This window comes from Salmo salar, chromosome 13 (genome assembly GCF_965601325.2).
Source record: "Salmo salar chromosome 13, fSalSal1, whole genome shotgun sequence".
NCBI classification, from domain to species: Eukaryota; Metazoa; Chordata; class Actinopteri; order Salmoniformes; family Salmonidae; genus Salmo; species Salmo salar.
This window is the reverse complement of record NC_138303.1, coordinates 95,406,706-95,427,693: the sequence shown is the minus strand read 5'-3', so window position 1 is coordinate 95,427,693 and position 20,988 is coordinate 95,406,706. Positions and strand designations below refer to the sequence as shown.

The window sequence follows — 20,988 nt, the reverse complement described above, 5'->3', positions numbered from 1 at the left end:
TGACCAACTGGCAAGTGTCTTCACTGACATTTTCAACCTCTTCCTGTCTGAGTCTGTAATACCAACATAGTCCCTGTGCCTAAACACTAAGGTAACCTGCCTAAATGACTGCTACCTACCCGTAGCACTCACATCTTTAGCCATGAAGTGTTTTGAAAGGCTAGTCATGGCTCACATCAACACCATTATCCCAGAAACCCTAGAGCTACTCCAATTTGCATACCGCACGCACCAACAGATCCACAGATGATGCAATCTCTATTGCACTCCACACTGCCCTTTCACACCTGGACAAAAGGAACACGTATGTGAGAATGCTATTCATTGACTACAGCTCAGCGTTCAACACCATAGTGCCCTCAAATCGAATCACTAAGCTAAGGACCATGGGACTAAATGCCTCCCTCTGCAACTGGATCCTGGACTTCCTGACAGGCTGCCCCCAGGTGGTAAGGGTAGGTAACAACATCTGCCACGCTGATCCTCAACAGGGGTGCGTGCTCAGTCCCCTCCTGTATTCCCTGTTCACTCATGACTGCACGGCCAGGCACGACTCCAACACCGTGGAAGGCCTGATCACCGACAATGACGAGACAGCCTATAGGGAGGCGGTCAGAGACCTGACTGTGTGGTGCCAGGATAACAACCTCTCCCTCAACGTGATCAAAACAAAGATGATTGTGGACTACTGGAAAAGGAGGACCGAGCACGCCCCTCCTTCTCATCGGCGGGGCTGTAGTGGAGCAGGTTGAGAGCTTCAAGTTCCTTGGTGTCCACATCACCAACAAAATGGTCCAAGCACACCAAGACAGTCGTGAAGAGGGCACGACAAAACCTATTCCCCCGCAGGAAACTGAAAAGATTTGGCATGGGTCCTTAGATCCTCAAAAGGTTCTACAGCTGCACCATCGAGCATCCTGTCGGGTTGCATCACTGCCTGGTATGGCAACCTTGCTGCCTCCGACCGCAATGCACTACAGAAAGTAGTGCGTACGGCCCAATACAGGACCTCTATACCAGGCGGTGTCAGAGGAAGACCCTAAAAATTGTCAGACTCCAGTCACCCAAGTCAGACTGTTCTCTCTGCTACCGCACGGCAAGCAGTACCGGAGCGCCAAGTCTAGGTCCAAGAGGCTTCTAAACAGCATCTACCCCCAAACTATAAGACTCCTGAACATCTAATGAAATGGCTACCCAGATTATTTGCGTTGCCCCCCCCCCTCTCCACGCTGCTGCTGCTACTCTGTTATTGTCGATGCATATTCACTTGAATCACTCTACCTGTATGTATGCATTACCTCGACACCGGTGCCCCCACACATTGACTCTGTACCTGTACCCCCTGCATATAGCCCCACAATTATTATTTACTGCTGCTCTTTAATTATTTGTTCTTTCTATTTTTTATATATATATTTTCTTAACTGATTAAGGGCTTGTAAGTATGCATTTCACTAAGGTCTACACCTGTTTGTATTCGGCGTATGTGACATTTGATTTGAAATATTCTTTCCATCTTCTCAGGTGAATCTCATCAGTCGCTCAGTGTCAGATGCCGTCCGCCTTAGGACCCAGCAGTCCTGCTGCTGCCCTTGCCGACGCGCTGGAGAGCTCTGGTCGGATCATAGACCGACACCTTCAGGAAGACCGCTGCTTCCCTGACCTCTCAGAGCTTCTTAAGTGATCAATGGTGATCAATGGTCAAGTGATCAATGGTGCAAGTTTGTATGTTGTCCACGTTTGTCAAATCGATTTCTCACAGGTCATTCTAGCCATAATACTTGGCTGTAGCCTTACTGTGTCTAGGGAGACTCTAGCTACGTTTCGGCGCTTACATCACTTTCCAAATTGTGCTAAGGTGATTTTATTTTTTCTCTCCCCCTTTGTGTTGCAGACATGCCATCTTTGTCTGGGGGGTTAGACATGGACTACCCTCTTCAGGAACCTGGGCTGCTCAGTGTGCCAAACCTCCCTGAGCTCAGTGCAGTCCGCAGGGTTCCCCTACCACCTGAGCTGGTGGAGCAATTCAGCCGTATCCTTTTCAGAGAATACACAGAGGGAGCTGTGTCTAGGGAAAGATCTCAATTGCATACTCCTTGCGTCCTCTCTCCTCCTCAAAACCTATTGGACTAGAAAGCCAGAGGTTCCTATCCTCTGAACTTCTCTAATGGGTTTTGAGAATGGGGCGAGGACGCGATGAGTATGCAATTGAGATTCTCCCTAGGTCTCACCAGTTGAACTCAGAAGTGCCGGTGGAGGGTTATATGAACTGTCTATGTAAAACTACCTACCACTTCAGAAAAGTTGCCTAGCCCTTAACCTCCCCCTAACAGATATGCAGTGCAATTGTATGATGGGAGTTTTTCCTGAAATCTGTCGGGCGTGGCTCACCATTGACAACGATATCTTCATGTGGAATTATGAGGATGGGTGAGTACCAAGCACTCTTAAATAAAGTCACTTTATGCAGTAGCAGAAAACATGGACCCATTTTCACTCTCTCTGTCTCTTGTCTGTGCTACAGGGGGGGATGTTGCATATTTTGACGGCCTCAGTGAAACCATCCTGTCCGTGGGGCTGGTCAAACCTAAAGCAGGTCAAATTGCAGAACTCTTACCTGAGCTGTGTTTCCTGTATTCAAAGTCACAACAGCTTTGTAGGTGTTTGGCTTAACTTAACCCACAGGATAAATATTTTCCTGCAGGGATTTTCCAGCCACACATCCACTTCCTGTTGGTCTTAGCCACTCCTGTGGATGTGGTGATCCTGGGGCTCAGCTTCCCTAAAGCTCAGGCAGGTGAGTAATGATGACCCTTATACCTGAACCACACACACTAGACACAATACAATACCCCTGGTGTCATCAATTCAGCAACAGTTATGAAATTGGTTGATTTGGTTTATATTGACATGGTTGTGTTGTTGGTATTAGTATTGACCCACCATGGGCTACTTCAGAAATGTCTCATCTAATCTCTTTCCTCTCCCTCTGTCAGTGTTGAATGACAGCATGTCTGGAGGGATACAGTTGCTCCCAGACCCGCTGTACTCCATCCCCACAGACAACACCTACCACCTGGCCATCACCTCCACTGATCTGGGACGCATCTTCCTGGCAGGGAAAGATGGCTGCCTATATGAGGTAGCCTACCAGGCCGAGGCAGGCTGGTTCAGCCAACGCTGCAGGAAAATTAACCACTCCAAAAGCAGCCTGTCCTTCCTCGTCCCCTCTCTGCTCCAGTTCTCCTTCTCTGAGGATGGTAAGGATAGTTTTCAGGCTCCTTGTGGAGTTGGAATGTTCTTGTGTTACGCTCTAGTTCTTAAATTAAATTTCACATCACATTTCTATCTTTGTGCTCCACAGACCCGGTAGTGCAGATTGCCATTGACAACTCCCGTAACACTCTCTTCACCCGCTCAGAGAAGGGGGTTCTACAGGTATATAACCCATAAGAGTTTAACAATTTGAATGGTAGCACTGTAGTAAATATCCATATGTGTATTTGCAGAATGACATTGCATTGGTTAGAACTTTGTCAGACATTTGAAAAGGTTCTTCTGAATAGGACCTTGAGTTTAAAGCTGCTGCGTGTTCCAGGTGTATGACCTGGGTGCAGATGGGCAGGGTCTGAGCCGTGTGGCGGCCATGTCACAGAGCTCCATCGCGGCTGCAGCAGGAAACATTGCCAGGTCGGTCTGCAACTCCTCACCTCTGGATAATATCCAGAGGGCTAGTGAATGGTCAATCAATAAAATGTACTTCAAGCCCTTTTTACATCAGCCAATGTCAAAGTGCTATACAGAAACCCAGCCTAAAACCCCAAACGGCAAGCAATGCAGATGTAGAAGGACGGTGGCTAGGCAAAACTCCCATGTCAAACGTTATCACTGCTTAAGAACAGGTCAAATGAATCTATTTGTTATTTTATATCTCTCTATAGGACCATTGATCGCTCTGTGTTTAAACCCATCATATAGATCTCTGTGATAGACAGATTTGAGTCCTCCGACTGCCACCTGCTGGCTGTCACTCACACAGGTAAGGAGACGGACTGACATTGTAGACACTTATCCTGTAATGAAAACAAAGACCTTACTCTAGCTCTCTATCTGTGCTTCTAGGAGTGCGTCTCTACTTCAGCACTACTCCCTTTGCCCCACCGCATGCCAAGCACCCAGCGGCACGCCCTAGTCTGCTAGCTCTGGTCCATGTCCGCCTGACTCCAGGCTTCTCTGCCTCCTCCACCCTGCAGAAACCTGCTAAGGTCCACAAGGCTCTGTACATCAAAGGTAAAGCCACTGAAGTCTGTATGCTATCCTGCAGTGGAGGCTGGTGGGAGGAGCTATAGGAGGACAGGTTCATTGTAATGGCTGGAATGGAATAAATGGAATGGTATCAAACATATGGAAACCACACGTTTCAATCAGTTCTATTAATTCCATTCCAGCCATTTACAATGAGCCCATCCTCCTATAGCTCCTCCCACGAGCCTCCAATGCTATCCGTTTATAATTGGTTCTCGAGCATCGCCCTAGTTAAAGGGTCAATCTGCAGTTGCTATGTAATTTTTTTTAACTTAAATGTATAATATACCCATTTGATTTTTGAAAAATATAACCTACAGTGGATTCGGAATGTATTCAGACACCTTGACTTTTTCCACATTTTGTTAAGTTACAGCCTTATTCTAAAAAATATTATTTTTAATCTCATAAATCTACACAAAATACCCCATAATGACAACACGAAAAGGTTTTATTTTGCCAATGTATTTAAAATAAAAAACATACCTTATTTACAAAAGTATTCAGACCCTTAGCTATGAGACTCGAAATTGAGCTCAGGTGCATCCTGTTTCCATTGATCATCCTTGATGTTTCTACAACTTGATTGGAGTCCACCTGTGGTAAATTCAATTGATTGGACATGATTTGGAAAGGCACCACCTGTCTATATAAGATCCCACAATTGACAATGCATGTCAGAGCAAAAACCAAGCAATGAAGTCGAAGGAATTGTCTGTAGAGCTCCGACACAACAGGATTGTGTCAAAGCACAGGTCTGGGGAAGTGTACCAAAACACGGTAGCCGCCATCATTCTTAAATGGAAGCTGTTTGGAACCACCAATACTCTTCCTTGAGCTGGCTGCCCGGCCAAATTGGGGGTGAAGGGCCTTGGTCATAGAGGTGACCAAGAACCCGATGATCACTCTGACAGAGCTCTGGAGTTCCTCTGTAGAGATGGTTGTGCTTCTGGAAGGTTCTCTCATCTCTGCAGCACTCCACCAATCAGGCCTTTATGGTAGTGGCCAGACGGAAGCCACTTCTCAGTAAAAGGATCGACAGCCCGCTTGGAGTTTGCCAAGAGGCACCTAAAGGACTCAGACCATGAGAAACAAGATTTTCTGGTCTGATGAAACCAAGATTGAACTCTATGGCCTGAATGCCAAGCATTATGTCTGGAGGAAACCTAGCACCATCCCAAGCATGGTGGTGGCAGCATCATGCTGTGGGGGTGTTTTTCAGCGGCAGGGACTGGGAGACTAGTCAGGATCGAGGGAAAGATGAACAGAGAGATCCTTGATGAAAACCTGCTCCAGAGCGCTTAGTACCTCAGACTGGGGCGACGGTTCACCTTCCAACAGGATAATGAGCCCGAGTACACAGCCAAGACAATGCAGGAGTGGCTTCTGGACAAATCTCCCAATGTCCTTGAGTGGCCCAGCCTGAGCCCAGACTTGAATCCAATCGAACATCTCTGGAGTGACCTGAAAATAGCTGTGCAGCGATGCTCCCCATCCAACCTGACAGAGCTCGAGAGGATCCTCAGAGAAGAATGGGAGAAACTCCCCAAATACAGGTGTGCCACAGTTGTAGTGTCATACCCAAGAGGACTCGAGGCTGTAAGCACTGCCAAAGGTGCTTCAACAAAGTACTGAGTAAAGGGTTTGAGTACTTTTTTTAAATTTTTAATATGTTTCCAAGAATGTCTAAACCTGTTTTTGCTTTGTCATTATGGTGTATTGTGTGTAGATTGAGGGGGGGCCATTTTAATCAGTTTTAGAATAAGGCTGTAACATAACAAAATGTGGATAAAGTAAAGGGATCTGAATACTTTCCGAATGCACTGTATAAATGCCCCATGAACTTAGTTCAACTGTTGTACCCCATCAGAACCCAAAATATATAAGGTTGTTTTTCTCCGCTGTTTGTTAACAAACACTGTGTAGCCTCAAAACATGCGTAAAACTATAATTGTAATATTATGGATGGTCAGTCCTTGCATCCTTAGCTCTGTCTATACATTTCTCCAAGCCCATCCCTCAGAATTTTACCAAAACGGAGACAGGGTGGCTGCTTTGTTAGTGATTCAATAGCGGATTGCCCCTTTTTAAAGGTTTACTTGTGTCTCTCTGGTGTTGATCCCTACAGGAGTTCTCCTGATGGCAGCTTCTGAGACTGAGGACAGTGACATCCTGTGGTGTATCAACCACGACTCCTTCCCCTTTAAGAAACCCCTGATGGAGGCACAGGTGGGAACTGACAGTTACACGGAACCCAAACCTACACCAAACGTGATCACGACACGCAGGTTAAAATATCAAAACAAACTCTGAACCAATGACATTAATTTGGGGACAGGTCGAAAAGCTTTAAACATGTATGGCAATTTAGCTAGTTAGCTTGCTAATTAGTCCTATTTAGCTAGCTTGCTGTTGCTAGCTAATTTGTCCTGGGATATAAACATTGAGTTGTTATTTTACCTGAAATGCACAAGGTCCTCTACTCCGACAATTAATCCACACATAAAACGGCCAACCGAATCATTTCTCCTCCTTCCAAGCTTTTTCATCTTTGAACTTATATGTTGATTGGCATCTAAACATTCATAGTATTACCACGACGTCCGGCAAAACAGTTCCGTCTTTCAATCACCCATGTGGGTATAGCCAATGAGGAGATGGCACGTGGGTACCTGCTTCTATAAACCAATGAGGAGATGGGAGAGGCAGGACTTTCAGCGCGATCTGCGTCAGAAATAGAAAGGAGTTCTATTTTAGCCCTTGCAGACGCGCGCGAGCAGTGTGGGTGCAATAATTGAATAACATGGATTTCAAAATGTATTTTGCGACGCTCTCGCACGCGACGTGTTCGGTCTGGTCAGCATGTTAGGGTCATAGTAAGAAGTATTACACCAGATCCACACACACTTTGATGTCCTGTCAAAACCGAGTTTACTTTGCGATTAGGGTTGCAAAGGTTCGTAAACTTTCCGGTAAATTTCCATGGGAAGTTAAGCCCGGGAATTTTACTTAAATTAATCAAAAAAGTCAGCTTATAACAGTGAACCTTTTTTGTGGGATACGCATAAGGCAATTCTAGGTCTTGTGGCATATTTTGGTTAAACTATCCCCAATTCAATGGAATTGCAACCCTCTGCATGCACAGTGCAGTCTTCCATCACATGTACAGCTGATTCTCAAGATCTTGCGCACTAATGAGATGCTATTGAGCCCACACTACTACACTGTCTGAGCCAAGGACTGCATGCTTTCTGGTAAGTTTTGATTACAATACTGGGTGGGGTGAATATATTTTATATGACATGATTTTTGTTAACTAGTAAATAGTAGCCTACAGCAAAGTCTAACTTATCAACAATTTCTGCTAGTTAGGTTTCGCTACCATGTGGGTTTTAGCTTGCTTGAGTCTGCTAACTGAGGGATGTTAGTATGCATGTTTCATTTTAAAACATTTATCTTACCAAGGAGTTGTTTAATCTAACTGCTTAACTATTTATCTGTACATGGAATTGTATTTATTTATCTTTTTACAAAAAAAATTCTAATCTTTACAGGAAAGTGCTACGAGCACTATCTGATGTGTGGAGACATTTCACTGCAGCTAATGTAGGAGGAAAAGCTGTGTACATTTGCAAATACTGTGCCAAATCATATGTGAAGAATGCAACAAAGATGCAGAATGATCTGGCCAAGTGCATAACGTTCCCTCAGCACTCACAACGAGCAACCTGACAAAAGTCCCACTACTTCTATTCGAGGTGAAAATGATGAATCAGACACCTTATTGATAGCAACAGCTCATGGTCCTCCTGGTATCAGAAGTTTGTTGACTCAATGGAGGAACGTAGTCAGAGATGCTGATGAATGTCTTGCTCGAGCTGTGTATGCAACTGGTTCACCTCTGATGCTCACAGGCAATGTGTATTGGAAGAGATTTCTGAACGTTCTTCGCCGAGCATAACCCCTCTTACCAGACATGCTTTATCTACTCATTTGCTGGATGCAAAGTTCAAGTGAAGGTCAAGCAAATCATAGAGAAAGCGGACTGTATTGCAATCAGCTCTGATGGGTGGTCAAATGTTTGTGGGCAAGGAATAATTAACTACATCTCCACCCCTCAACCAGTATTCTACAAGAGCACAGACACAATGGACAACAGACACAACGTCTCTACATTGCAGATGAGCTGAAGGCCGTCATCAATGACCTTTGATCACAGAAGGTATTTGCACTGGTGACAGACAATGCTGTGAACATGAAGGCTGCTTGGTCTAAAGTGGAGGGCTCCTACCCTCACATCACACCCATTGGCTGTGCTGCTCATGCATTGAATCTGCTCCTCAAGGACATCATGGCACTGAAAACAATGGATACACTCTACAAGAGAGCCAAGGAAATGGTTAGGTATGTGAAGGGTCATCAAGTTATAGGAGAAATCTACCTCACTAAGCAAAGTGAAGAATAAGAGCACCACATTGAATCTGCCCAGCAACACCCGTTGGTGTGGTGTTGTCATCATGTTTGACAGTCTCCTGGAGGGGAAGGAGTCTCTCCAAGAAATGGCCATACCACAGTCTGCCGACATGGCTTTTTGAGCCTGCCAACGAGCCATCCTCAACAAGGTTGGAAAGTGACGATGAGGCTTCAGAGTCTGATGTTCAAGAGGTGGACATTGAGAAGACAACCAAAGATTTATTTTCTAGACTATCATTTTACAGATGTATGTTGAAAACATTTTTGGGAGATGCGTGGATCATTCGATATTCCCTTTTGTTGTTCAGTGAAATCATCCCATGTGAAGAGTCAACTCATTTAATTAAAGTTAAATTCATAACTAAATTGTTTATTTCTATTGGAAGAATTGCAAGTGATTAAATCATGTCTACTTATGGTAAGGTAAAAGTTTGTTTCTGTCTCCATATGGTAAATATATCCAATGCAAAAATCTACGTTTTAAATGGTATTAATTTGCATATATTTCCGTTAATTCCCATATATTCCCACGGAAAGTTTCCACCTCTGAACCCTATTTGCAACACATATGCTATGATTTTGATAATTTTTTGCATTTTGACTTAAAAAAAAATATTGTAGCGCATATTGTCGGTGTATTTAATTTCAGATGATGTCCAATGTAGATGGCCACTCCTGGGCGCTATGTGCCATCGAGGAGGAGAAAGCACCTAAAATCTCTACCCCCCTGAATAAGGATCAGGTTCCCCTCACTGACACTCCTGTCGTGGTGCAGCAACACAATGTCCCTCCACAGAAGTTTGTCCTTCTCTCTGCCAAGGTACAGTCAAGATTTTACAGCTTAGTTTGTACCATGTGAATGGCATTGTAAATTCACAGTCGATGAAACTTGTTCAGTCCTGTCTGTAATTTTGTGAACAAAGGCAAAAATCTATAAACTTGTTGTTAATCATGGTCTTCCAGGGAAGTCACATCTTCCACAAGTTGCGGCCGGTGGACCAGCTGCGCCGCCTACTGGTGAGCGGTACTGGTGGAGAGAGTGAAGAAGTCGAACGCTTCTTCAAACTGCACAGGGTATGAATCTCATTACTCAATGTCTTGTTAGTACAAGTACCCCTACACACACTGTCTTTATTTCTCTGTTTATTGATCGAATCCTCTCCTCAGGAGGAGCAGGCGTGTGCCACTGCTCTGATTCTGTCCTGTTCCAGTGCTGCCTGCGACAGAGAGGTGTCACAGTGGGCCACCAGAGCCTTCTTTAGGTATGGAGGAGAGGCTCAGATGAGGTTCCACTCGGCTCATTCTGCTCCTAGCAGTGTTGGAGCGCTGTTCGGCTCTCCTGTACCAGGTGAGGGGCATCTGAGGAAGGATTTCTGCTTGTAGCACTTTAGCATTATATGAATTCCCATTGGCATGTTAAAACAAATGGCAATAATGTCGTAGTGGAAATCCCTTGTGTAAGTTGTACAGATTTGAATGAGAAGTTGTCTGTCTGCATCACTTGTCTGACTCCCTGCCTGTTGTTCTTATAGGATCCCATATGTCTGTTGGTAGCAGCCCCATTCCTAACCCTAGTTTCCTAGCTACACCGGCTCCAGGTACACTACCCTCATTTCCCTCCATATGATTGCCGAGTGCCTTGCAGTCAATGGAATGGTATCAACCACTTGGAAACCACATTTATTGTGTTTGATACCATTCCATTGACTCTATTCCAAGCATTATTCCTCCCCTCAGCAGCCTCCACTGACACATTCACCCACTGAATATTGGCAACATTGAGTGAATTACTTAAACATTTGAGTGTTTTGTGTGTGTGTGTGTGTGTGTGTGTGTGTGTGTGTGTGTGTGTGTGTGTGTGTGTGTGTGTGTGTGTGTGTGTGTGTGTGTGTGTGTGTGTGTGTGTGTGTGTGTGTGTGTGTGTGTGTGTGTGTGTGTGTGTGTGTGTGTGTGTGTGTGTGTGTGTGGGGCCATTGACAACAATATCTCAGGTATGATGCCCCAGAGTGTGTCTACGCCCTATGTACCAGCCATGCCCATCGCTGGCTTGTCCTCTGGGCCAGAGGTGGTCTTCTCAGGGAAGCACAACGGCATCAGTGTCTACTTCACACGCATACTGGGGTGAGTCACCTCACCTGGACAATGTACGGTACTCAGGCCTCACTTCCATACTGGGGTGAGTCACCTCACCTGGACAATGTACTGTACAGTACTCAGGTCTCACCTCCATACTGGGGTGAGTCACCTCACCTGGACAATGTACGGTACTCAGGCCTCACTTCCATACTGGGGTGAGTCACCTCACCTGGACAATGTACGGTACTCAGGCCTCAGTTCCATACTGGGGTGAGTCACCTCACCTGGACAATGTACTGTACAGTACTCAGGTCTCACCTCCATACTGGGGTGAGTCACCTCACCTGGACAATGTACGGTACTCAGGCCTCACTTCCATACTGGGGTGAGTCACCTCAGCTGGACAATACGGTACTCAGGCCTCACTTCCATACTGGGGTGAGTCACCTCACCTGGACAATGTACGGTACTCAGGCCTCACTTCCATACTGCGGTGAGTCACCTCAGCTGGACAACGTACTGTACGGTACTCAGGCCTCACTTCCATCCTGGGGTGAGTCACCTCAGCTGGAAAACGTACTGTACAGTACTCAGGTCTCACCTCCATACTGTGGTGAGTCACCTCAGCTGGACAACGTACTGTACAGTACTCAGGCCTCACTTCCATACTGCGGTGAGTCACCTCAGCTGGACAATGTACGGTACTCAGGCCTCACTTCCATGCTGGGGTGAGTCACCTCACCTGGACAATGTACGGTACTCAGGCCTCACTTCCATACTGGGGTGAGTCACCTCAGCTGGACAATGTACGGTACTCAGGCCTCACTTCCATCCTGGGGTGAGTCACCTCAGCTGGACAACGTACTGTACAGTACTCAGGTCTCACCTCCATACTGTAGTGAGTCACCTCAGCTGGACAACGTACTGTACAGTACTCAGGCCTCACTTCCATACTGCGGTGAGTCACTTCAGCTGGACAATGTACGGTACTCAGGCCTCACTTCCATACTGGGGTGAGTCACCTCACCTGGACAATGTACGGTACTCAGGCCTCACTTCCATACTGCGGTGAGTCACCTCAGCTGGACAACGTACTGTACGGTACTCAGGCCTCACTTCCATCCTGGGGTGAGTCACCTCAGCTGGAAAACGTACTGTACAGTACTCAGGTCTCACCTCCATACTGTGGTGAGTCACCTCAGCTGGACAACGTACTGTACAGTACTCAGGCCTCACTTCCATACTGCGGTGAGTCACCTCAGCTGGACAATGTACGGTACTCAGGCCTCACTTCCATGCTGGGGTGAGTCACCTCACCTGGACAATGTACGGTACTCAGGCCTCACTTCCATACTGGGGTGAGTCACCTCAGCTGGACAATGTACGGTACTCAGGCCTCACTTCCATCCTGGGGTGAGTCACCTCAGCTGGACAACGTACTGTACAGTACTCAGGTCTCACCTCCATACTGTAGTGAGTCACCTCAGCTGGACAACGTACTGTACAGTACTCAGGCCTCACTTCCATACTGCGGTGAGTCACTTCAGCTGGACAATGTACGGTACTCAGGCCTCACTTCCATACTGGGGTGAGTCACCTCACCTGGACAATGTATGGTACTCAGGCCACACTTCCATACTGGGGTGAGTCACCTCACCTGGACAATGTACGGTACTCAGGCCTCACTTCCATACTGGGGTGAGTCACCTCAGCTGGACAACGTACTGTACAGTACTCAGGCCTCACTTCCATACTGCGGTGAGTCACCTCAGCTGGACAATGTACGGTACTCAGGCCTCACTTCCATACTGGGGTGAGTCACCTCACCTGGACAATGTACGGTACTCAGGCCTCACTTCCATACTGGGGTGAGTCACCTCACCTGGACAATGTACGGTACTCAGGCCTCACTTCCATACTGGGGTGAGTCACCTCACCTGGACAATGTACGGTACTCAGGCCTCACTTCCATACTGGGGTGAGTCACCTCACCTGGACAATGTACGGTACTCAGGCCTCACTTCCATACTGGGGTGAGTCACCTCACCTGGACAATGTACGGTACTCAGGCCTCACTTCCATACTGGGGTGAGTCACCTCACCTGGACAATGTACGGTACTCAGGCCTCACCTCCATACTGGGGTGAGTCACCTCACCTGGACAATGTACGGTACTCAGGTCTCACCTCCATACTGGGGAAATACAATTTTCTGGCATGTTTAAAGGGATAGTTCACCCAAATTACAAAATGATATGTTGGTGTCCTTACCCTGTAAGCGGTCTTTGGACAAGGTATGACATCAATCCATGCTTTGGTTTATTAGCATTTGTGGCACAAATCCTATACAAGTCAAGTTACTGATATTATCATTTTTATTTGGGTGAACTATCCCTTTACCTTTTGTACTGGACTCAGAAACATTAATGTGTCACTTATGTCATGGCTTGAGTCACTTGACTAAGTTAACTTATCATTATTGATTAACAGTAATATCTGGGACGGGAGTCTTGCTGTTGAGAAGATCGTCATTAAAGGAAATCAGACTGTGAGTATTACATAAACAGCAAATTAGTCCTCCTTTGCAAGTTAATTTGAGGATGATGAGGGTCAATCTCTCTCTCCCAGTTGGCGAGCACAGCCAGCTCATCTGATCTGGAGTCAGTTCTTCTGGAGCTCCGTGGTCTGAAGGATTTCCTGGATAAGAACTCCCAGTTCAGCCCCTCGTCTCTGGGTGCAGCCAGGTAAGACAGACCCTTGGGCCCTGCGTCTCCCCGTGGCCAAGCCCTGGGCTGGCTACTTTATGGGAAATATAGCTACACTTCTATGGTCATCGGGTGAAATAAATACGGTTTGAATGACATCTTATGCTCTACAGTTTTAGCTCACCAGCCAATCTGCAGCAGCGGCTGCTAGGTTTCATGCGGCCTGATGGAGGAGCCAGTTCTCAGCAAGTTCAGCAGGAACTCCAGAGGAAGTACCACAGTAAGTAATGTGTGGGTGTTAAAGGTAACTGCCATCCACATCAAGGAGCAACCAGAATTACAGCAGGGTCTGAGTATAATCATAACACTATTAAGAACACACTGTTCTTGAATTATTTTGTGGTCTCTGACTGTCTAATCCTTATTTCTATCCTCTCCCCGTCCCCAGCCGAGGCTCAGGTCTATGAGAAGATGTCCCTGCAGGGTATCCAGCAGCTGGTGCATCGCTACTGTCAGACCCTGGCCCTGTGGAAGCTGCTGTGTGACCACCAGTTCAGCCTCATTGTCTCTGAACTACCCAAGGTAAGTTCCAGGTCCATGACTTCACTGGGGACTGGTTTCCCAGACACAGATGAACCCTAGTCCATTCTCCATTGGGATTGATTTTTAATCTAGGACCAGGTTTAATCTGTGCCCGGGGAAACCAGCGCTGGATATTCAGGATGTGCAGGAATACATTGTGCTGTAAATCACTGACTGATTCATCCCATTGTTTAATCATCCAAGTATTTTGTCAAGATGTCTCTCTTGTATCCTGTTTGTAACCCCTCTGTGCCTTGCGTTCTAGGAGTTCCAGGACCAGATGAAGGGGGTGAGTTTTAAGGACGTGGTGATCCGGGGTCTGGAGCTGACTGGAGCCCTGATCACAGCCCTTATCAACATCTTCATCAAAGACTCTGCCTCTGTAGATGCCATAAGCACCCACCTCAGAGACATCTGCCCCCTACTGTACAGCAGTGATGACAGCATCTGCTCAAAGGTAGAGTATACTCACACCCAGTTGTTTTATTTATCTATATGACAGGGATGATGTGCAACAGACATTGCATCAGATTTTAGTCCGTGGGCAGACTTTGGTAGCATCCACTGCCCTCGTTTCTCCCTGTATAACAGTACCTGAGAACTGAATGTCTCCCTCCCAGGCTAATGAGTTGCTGCAGGGCTCCAGACAGATCCAGACTAGGACAGATAAGGAGAGAACACTGAGAGAGTCACTACAGCTCTACCAGCTGATCAGCCATCACACAGACCTGCCACTGGTCTGCTCCCAGTACAGACAGGGTAAGGCTGCCATCACACTGGCCCGGAGCCAGTAAAAACATGTCGGGCCAGTGGATCTCGTCAGTCACTGGCCCGATCAGGCCAGTAAATTCTCAGTGCATTTTTGCGATCCAGTTCAACATTTACCTGCTCTGTTGCAGTCTACTATTGAAGACTACATGCGGAAAAGTCATGCTATTTCTATTTGAGCAATATGATTGGCTGTTCATTCAAGCACCATCACGCTCCCACGAGTCAACTTCTCGAGCCGTACATGAGTTGATGCCATCAATCTACTCGCTCAGCTTATTTATTTTAGTTAAGGAAAGGTATTTACAAAAGTAAACCTTCAATAGTGAACATGCTACTGTTGCTAGTCTTCAAATGAAAGTTTTTCCTAGCCACTGTGCTTCTACACCTGCATTGCTTGCTGTTCGGGGTTTTAGGCTGGGTTTCTGTACAGCACTTTGAGATATCAGCTGATGTAAGAAGGGCTATATAAATACATTTGATTTGATCTAGCATTTGTCTCAGCTAGCCTACTGTAGCTAGGTTTATCTCTTTTGGAACACAGTTGTTTTAAGGGGCAGTGTCCTAATTATTAAAAAAATATTCTCGAAATGACACTTCAGAAACAAATTAATGCAATTCTAAAGAATAGACTAATGACTTGCATTGCAAAATTATATTACACAGCTTTTTATACATATAATAACTAAAAGCCTTTTTTATACATATAATAACTAAATGTAGCCAATAATAGCTGCATATGGAGAGAAAGCATGCCAATATAGAGACCCTGCATGACCCCAATGCATTTAGAAACTACACCATGTCCGGGCCAGTAGAAATGATTTTTGGTCCAGTATGAACGGACCAGTAAGAAAATAAGATGAAGGAAAATTGTAATGATTTTTCATCTCCATAGTCGTAATCTCCAGGACCACCCAAACATGTGAAAACGGCGTGTTTCTATGTTTTGTAGTCAAAAAGATAGAAGATAAGTGTTTCCAATGACATCATCAACCAATTAGTAGACAATGCCTACACACCATTGGATAAAATCACATGATGCACCCTGTCATTGGAAATACTTATCTTCCTCACTTTTTCCCCCCCCACAAACACAGAAATATGCCATTTTCACATATGTTGACATTGTGCTGGGCTGGAGATGAACATAAATTTGGAACTTAGAAATTTCCCTTTAACATTGCACCCTGTAAATATTACTCTTAATGCTTACTGTGTGGATGGATGCTAACAATGTTTCTCTCCCTCTCAGTGCGTTTCTATGAGGGAGTGCTGGAGCTGTGCCTGACTGCAGCGGATAAGAAGGAGCCTGGGACCTCACTTCTATAAGAACGGAGAGCCAGAGGAGGATCAGGCTGGAGCACTGGCCTTCCAGGAGAGGTGACCTACTACCTGTTCACATTGAATATGAAATACTGTGGTAATAGATATCTGCTAAGGGATGTCCGGGCCCTTTATTTTCTCCTTTGTGCTGACATCGACTGACCACCCCCTCCTCTCCTCCTATAGGTTGTCATGTTATAAGTGTATCACAGACACCATGCAGGAGCTGGTGAACCAAAGTAAAGCTGCACCTCAGTCTCCCAGCGTCCCTAAGCAGCCAAGACCTCCTGTCATGACCTCTGACCCTAACATGCTGAGCAACGAGGACGCCACTGCCCACGTGAGTGCTGCTGGGAGGAGACTTGCCCCCAATGGCAATAGCAAGATTTTGTTTACTTTTTATTTTTTTATGTGAATGTGTTAGTTCCAAGATTTTGGCCTCAATTCATGAATAAGCTGATCATGATGTTCTTTCTCCCTGGTAGTTTGAGCAGATTATTGGTCTGGCCCAGAGGTCACAGGATGAACTCTTCCACATAGCCCTCTACAACTGGCTTATACAGGCTGGCCTCACCGACAAGCTTCTGGAGGTAAGAACCTTCTGGCATTGTCCCGCAGTCACAGCCTGAGATGCCTAGTTCTGGAATTTTTCTGTGGATAAGTGTATGCATTTAACTGATCTTTCCTTGTGTGGCCTGGTGGTTTAATATTATCCTCACACTCGGTCTGTGTGGTCTATCCAGGTGAACTCTCCTTACCTGGAGGGACACTTGATGCACATGATCAAACAGGAGCAGAGTAAGGTGCGGAACATGGACCTGCTGTGGAGATATTATGAGAAGAGCCGCAGCTTTGGGAAGGCAGCTCGCGTCCTGACCAGGCTTGCGGACATGCTCAGGTAAAAGGCCTAACAGGCTACGAGTCTTTATACATGATGGGCCATTTGCACACAATGGTCCTGTGTTGCTCAGTTGGTAGAGCACGGTGCTAACAAGGCTACGGATCGATTCCCTCTGGGGACACCCATTAAAAAAAACATGTAGACACTCCTTTGGATAAGTGTCGGCTAAATGGCTTTTATTTTTATCCTCTCCAACAGTCATGAAAATGTCCTCATTCTTGTTGATTCTGAGAAATGTTAAATGTGAGTATAAATGTGTTGGTTCTGTTTGTTCAGTACTGAGATCTCTCTGAAGCAGAGGCTGGAGTACATCTCCAGGGCCATCCTGTCAGCCAAGAGCTCCTCCTGCATCTCTGCCCAGGGAGCTGAAGGGGAGTTCCTGCACCAACTGGAGTTAAGATGGAGGTACGGGGAGCTCTAAACTTCAAATAACTATTCACGAATTTATTAGGTTTTTAGATTTTTCACCCTTTTACCAGCTTAGATTATTTTTTTTAAAACTCAAGCTGATATGGTTTCATCCCTCCCAGGTGGTCCGTATTCAGGTCCAGATCCAGGATACTCTGAGCAGACAGTACTCCCAGCATCCCTCTGTACAGGGAGCTGTGTCACAACTGGATTCAGAGCTTATGGACATCACCAAGGTAACAGTGCATGAATATCTAACATTATCCTTGACTCTAATTGTTTTTTAAAGACTCTATCCTTTGTCCTCCAATCTAGCTGTATGGGGAGTTTGCGGATCACTTCCGGTTGTCTGAATGCAAGCTGGCCATCATCCACTGTGCGGGTCACTCTGACCCCATCCTGGTGCACTCTCTGTGGCAGGAGGTCATGGAGAAAGGTGTGTACAGACAAATACACATGGTAGCACCTGATGTCATCCCACTCGTTTGTCTCTGACGCTTTGGTCTTTTAGAACTTTCTATTGCATTCTGAACTATTTCTTAAAGGGACAATTCAGGATTTTGGCATCGTGGATACCATTTTTATGTCTATGCGTGCCGTTTGAAGGAAGTTGCTAACTAGCATTAGTGCAATTGCAGAATGCTAGCTGTTCCTGTAAACCATAAAAATGGTATCCATGGGATGATCTAACTATGGGGAAGTAGATAAAGGGCTTCCATTTCCAAATACCCAAAATTACTTTTTCTATTTCTTCCAGAGCTGGGTGACAGTGTGGCCATGAGTCCAGCTGACAGAATGAGAGCTCTGAGTCTCAAACTGGTGTCTCTTGGAAAGATCAATGCTGGAACACCCAGATACTTCCCTCTAGGTAAAACCCCAGGTCTACTTTCCATCCATTTACCCCATGATTTCTCTACAGAGTTTCCTGTATGTAAAACATCCCCACTTAGTGTAATTACATTAGCAATTCATGAAGTCAACATGCATAGTATGTCTCTAAGGTGTGTCTCTGTAAGGACTGGAAGTGTAATCTGTGTTTTGCCTAATTGTCCACCAACGCTGTGGCCTGTCGTAGCTTGTCTACCATTGAACTACAGAGATCTGTTGCATGTGCACATTGTTTAATGTCGCTATTCTGTCTTGTGCATCCAGAATTCCTGGTGAAGTTTTTGGAACAGGATGTGTGTCGTCTGAACTGGGACGTGGGCTTCGTCACGTTCACCATGCAGGAGATAGGCTTACAGCTGCCCCGTCTGCTGGAGGTCTACGACCAACTCTTCAAGACACGGGTATATCTCTCAATTCAATTTCATAAACTTTATTCATCCCTGAAGGGCAATTACAGCTGGCAGGCATAGGATAAGAACAGTGGCGTAGCGCAGTTTTGCGGGGTACCCCGCAAGGTCCGAGCACGGCTCCGTCCAATTATTTTATTTATTGGATTATTTTGTTGCCTTGGGGCAGAGATTTCTTTTTTTTGTTGCTATTTCATAGCTAATTTCCTGCTATCCTACACATTTTGCCACGAGGCTGAGGGTAATTTCCTGTAATAAAAAATAAATAAAATCAGGGCTTATGACGTGTTCATGTGCTACCCCCCCCCCCCCCCCCCGTTGATATGAATAGATAAAGATACCCTTAATAATAAAGGGTTATTATGAATTTCAGATTTTGCACCTGTTTAACGTGAGTATTAATTAATAAGGAATGGCGCTGTACACTTAATACTGAATGTCTCCAACTCTGGCTGTGTGTATCCCAGGATCCGTGTTGGCAGCGTCTAAAGAAGCCTCTCCACCTGGTAGAGTGTATCCATGTGCTGCTGTCAGGATACGTGGAAGATCCCAGCAAAGTACCAGCATATGACCGGTAACTAACCCACCACCAAGTGTGTTAACCTTTTCTCCTGTCTCCATTATAAATGCTCCTTATTTGGAAACATATCAACCTGTTTACTTAGTAATGAGAATGTCATTGTTTGTGAAATGTATCTAATATGCACTGTCTTACTCATATTTCTCTCTGTCCCTTTCAGACGGCGGTTCACTAATGTGTGTCTGGATAACATCTGTGGTTACCTGGTGGAGCTGCAGTCCCTGAGTCCCAACTCTGCCCTGCAGCTCGCCATCGGCAACTTCAAGGCCCTGCAGGCCAAGCTGGAGAAAGTTCACTAAGGTCTCCAGGGGTCACGGGAGGATCCTCAATTAAAGGGACAGATTGAGACACTACTACTTTTGGAGTGCTAAATACAGAGACCTCAAGATTGATAGAGGTTTACAGTTGTGAATAACATGATTTGAACGATTCCCTTCCTCTCTTTGTATATCTTCTGTTGTGGCTGATTTCTGATAGTGGAGTGACATTGAGAACAGTTTGGTCTCTGACTGCAGTTACATCTCAAAGGATTAACACCCCCACATTTCTCATGAAGAGGGGGGTATTGACCAGCTCACTACACCCCTATCTTCAGATGTTTTACATCCTGTTTTTAACTTAGTTTATAAGTATAGTATGAATTTTGTTTTGTGAACAATAAACTTAGAAGTTAAGAGGTTAGGACAACCACTTATTGGTGGCTGAGGGAATTGTATTGGTCTCACAAAAATGTATGTTGGGAAAACAACATGAACTGTTGTTCAGACACTGAATGAGAGCACAATACTTTACAGGGATGGGATCTTCATTTAAATCCACATCATGGAGTTACTGTTCTTATGTGGGTAAAATATTGAATGTACGTATGTTGAGGAGAAATGCACTTACATGATTGCTCTCAGATGGCTTGGTCATTTTGTTTGAACTTAAATCCATATGCTGATGTCTTTCCCGCTACATGCCAGGATTAAGTCATAAAAATTTCCGTTTGTTACATGGACATTGTGATTTGGGGACGCTGTCTTAATCACTCCACTCATTTAAGCCCCTTTTTATTTCTCCCCCCCCAGTTTAGATGTCAAGAAGACTTTAAGCTGATTGGTACAGACAAACCCAAATACAATCAACCTCTCTGTAATACAAAGGGGAATATTTGTACTCCAAATATTACGCTCGGAAGGCCTTCTCTTCTGCCAAAGGTTTAACAACAATGACAACTAAACCCTTCTTTTACATGTTTTGTTTGTTTTTTCTAAATGACCAGACACCTTGAACAGTCTGTTTGCTTTTTGCTAACTAGTTAAGTAGCATTTGAGTGTTTGTCTGATTATGTATCTTGAACTCAACTGAGATTTCGTGGTTATGCCAGAAGTCCTTGATCCATGCCTTGTATAAGGGTGCTGTTCAAATAGCTTTAGTCTGACAACTTAGGCATGCAATTTTACATAAATTGAATCATTAAAATGTGTCAAGTTTCTTTGGTTGAAAGTTTTTTGTTATTATTATTATTATTTTTTTTTAAAGTATGATAACCTGTTCAGTATAATAAAAAATACACTTTTTGCACAAG

The 20,988-nt window shown here is 45.3% G+C and overlaps 1 pseudogene across 1 annotated transcript; it reads left to right on the top strand.

Annotated features, from left to right (window-relative positions):
• The first annotated feature begins 462 nt into the window (after positions 1 to 462).
• Positions 463 to 20,895, top strand: LOC106568175 (nuclear pore complex protein Nup155-like; annotated as a pseudogene). The gene is made up of 33 exons (XR_014380188.1): positions 463 to 1,700; positions 1,895 to 2,032; positions 2,334 to 2,456; positions 2,525 to 2,596; positions 2,705 to 2,797; positions 2,997 to 3,260; positions 3,365 to 3,438; positions 3,599 to 3,690; positions 3,942 to 4,039; positions 4,123 to 4,290; positions 6,434 to 6,534; positions 9,428 to 9,598; positions 9,742 to 9,852; positions 9,946 to 10,126; positions 10,311 to 10,376; positions 10,770 to 10,899; positions 13,344 to 13,401; positions 13,482 to 13,597; positions 13,732 to 13,838; positions 14,007 to 14,140; positions 14,406 to 14,597; positions 14,761 to 14,899; positions 16,164 to 16,291; positions 16,421 to 16,574; positions 16,720 to 16,824; positions 16,978 to 17,132; positions 17,412 to 17,540; positions 17,666 to 17,779; positions 17,859 to 17,979; positions 18,301 to 18,411; positions 18,696 to 18,832; positions 19,306 to 19,412; positions 19,579 to 20,895. The product of XR_014380188.1 is annotated as a nuclear pore complex protein Nup155-like (transcript).
• The last annotated feature ends 93 nt before the right edge of the window (positions 20,896 to 20,988 follow it).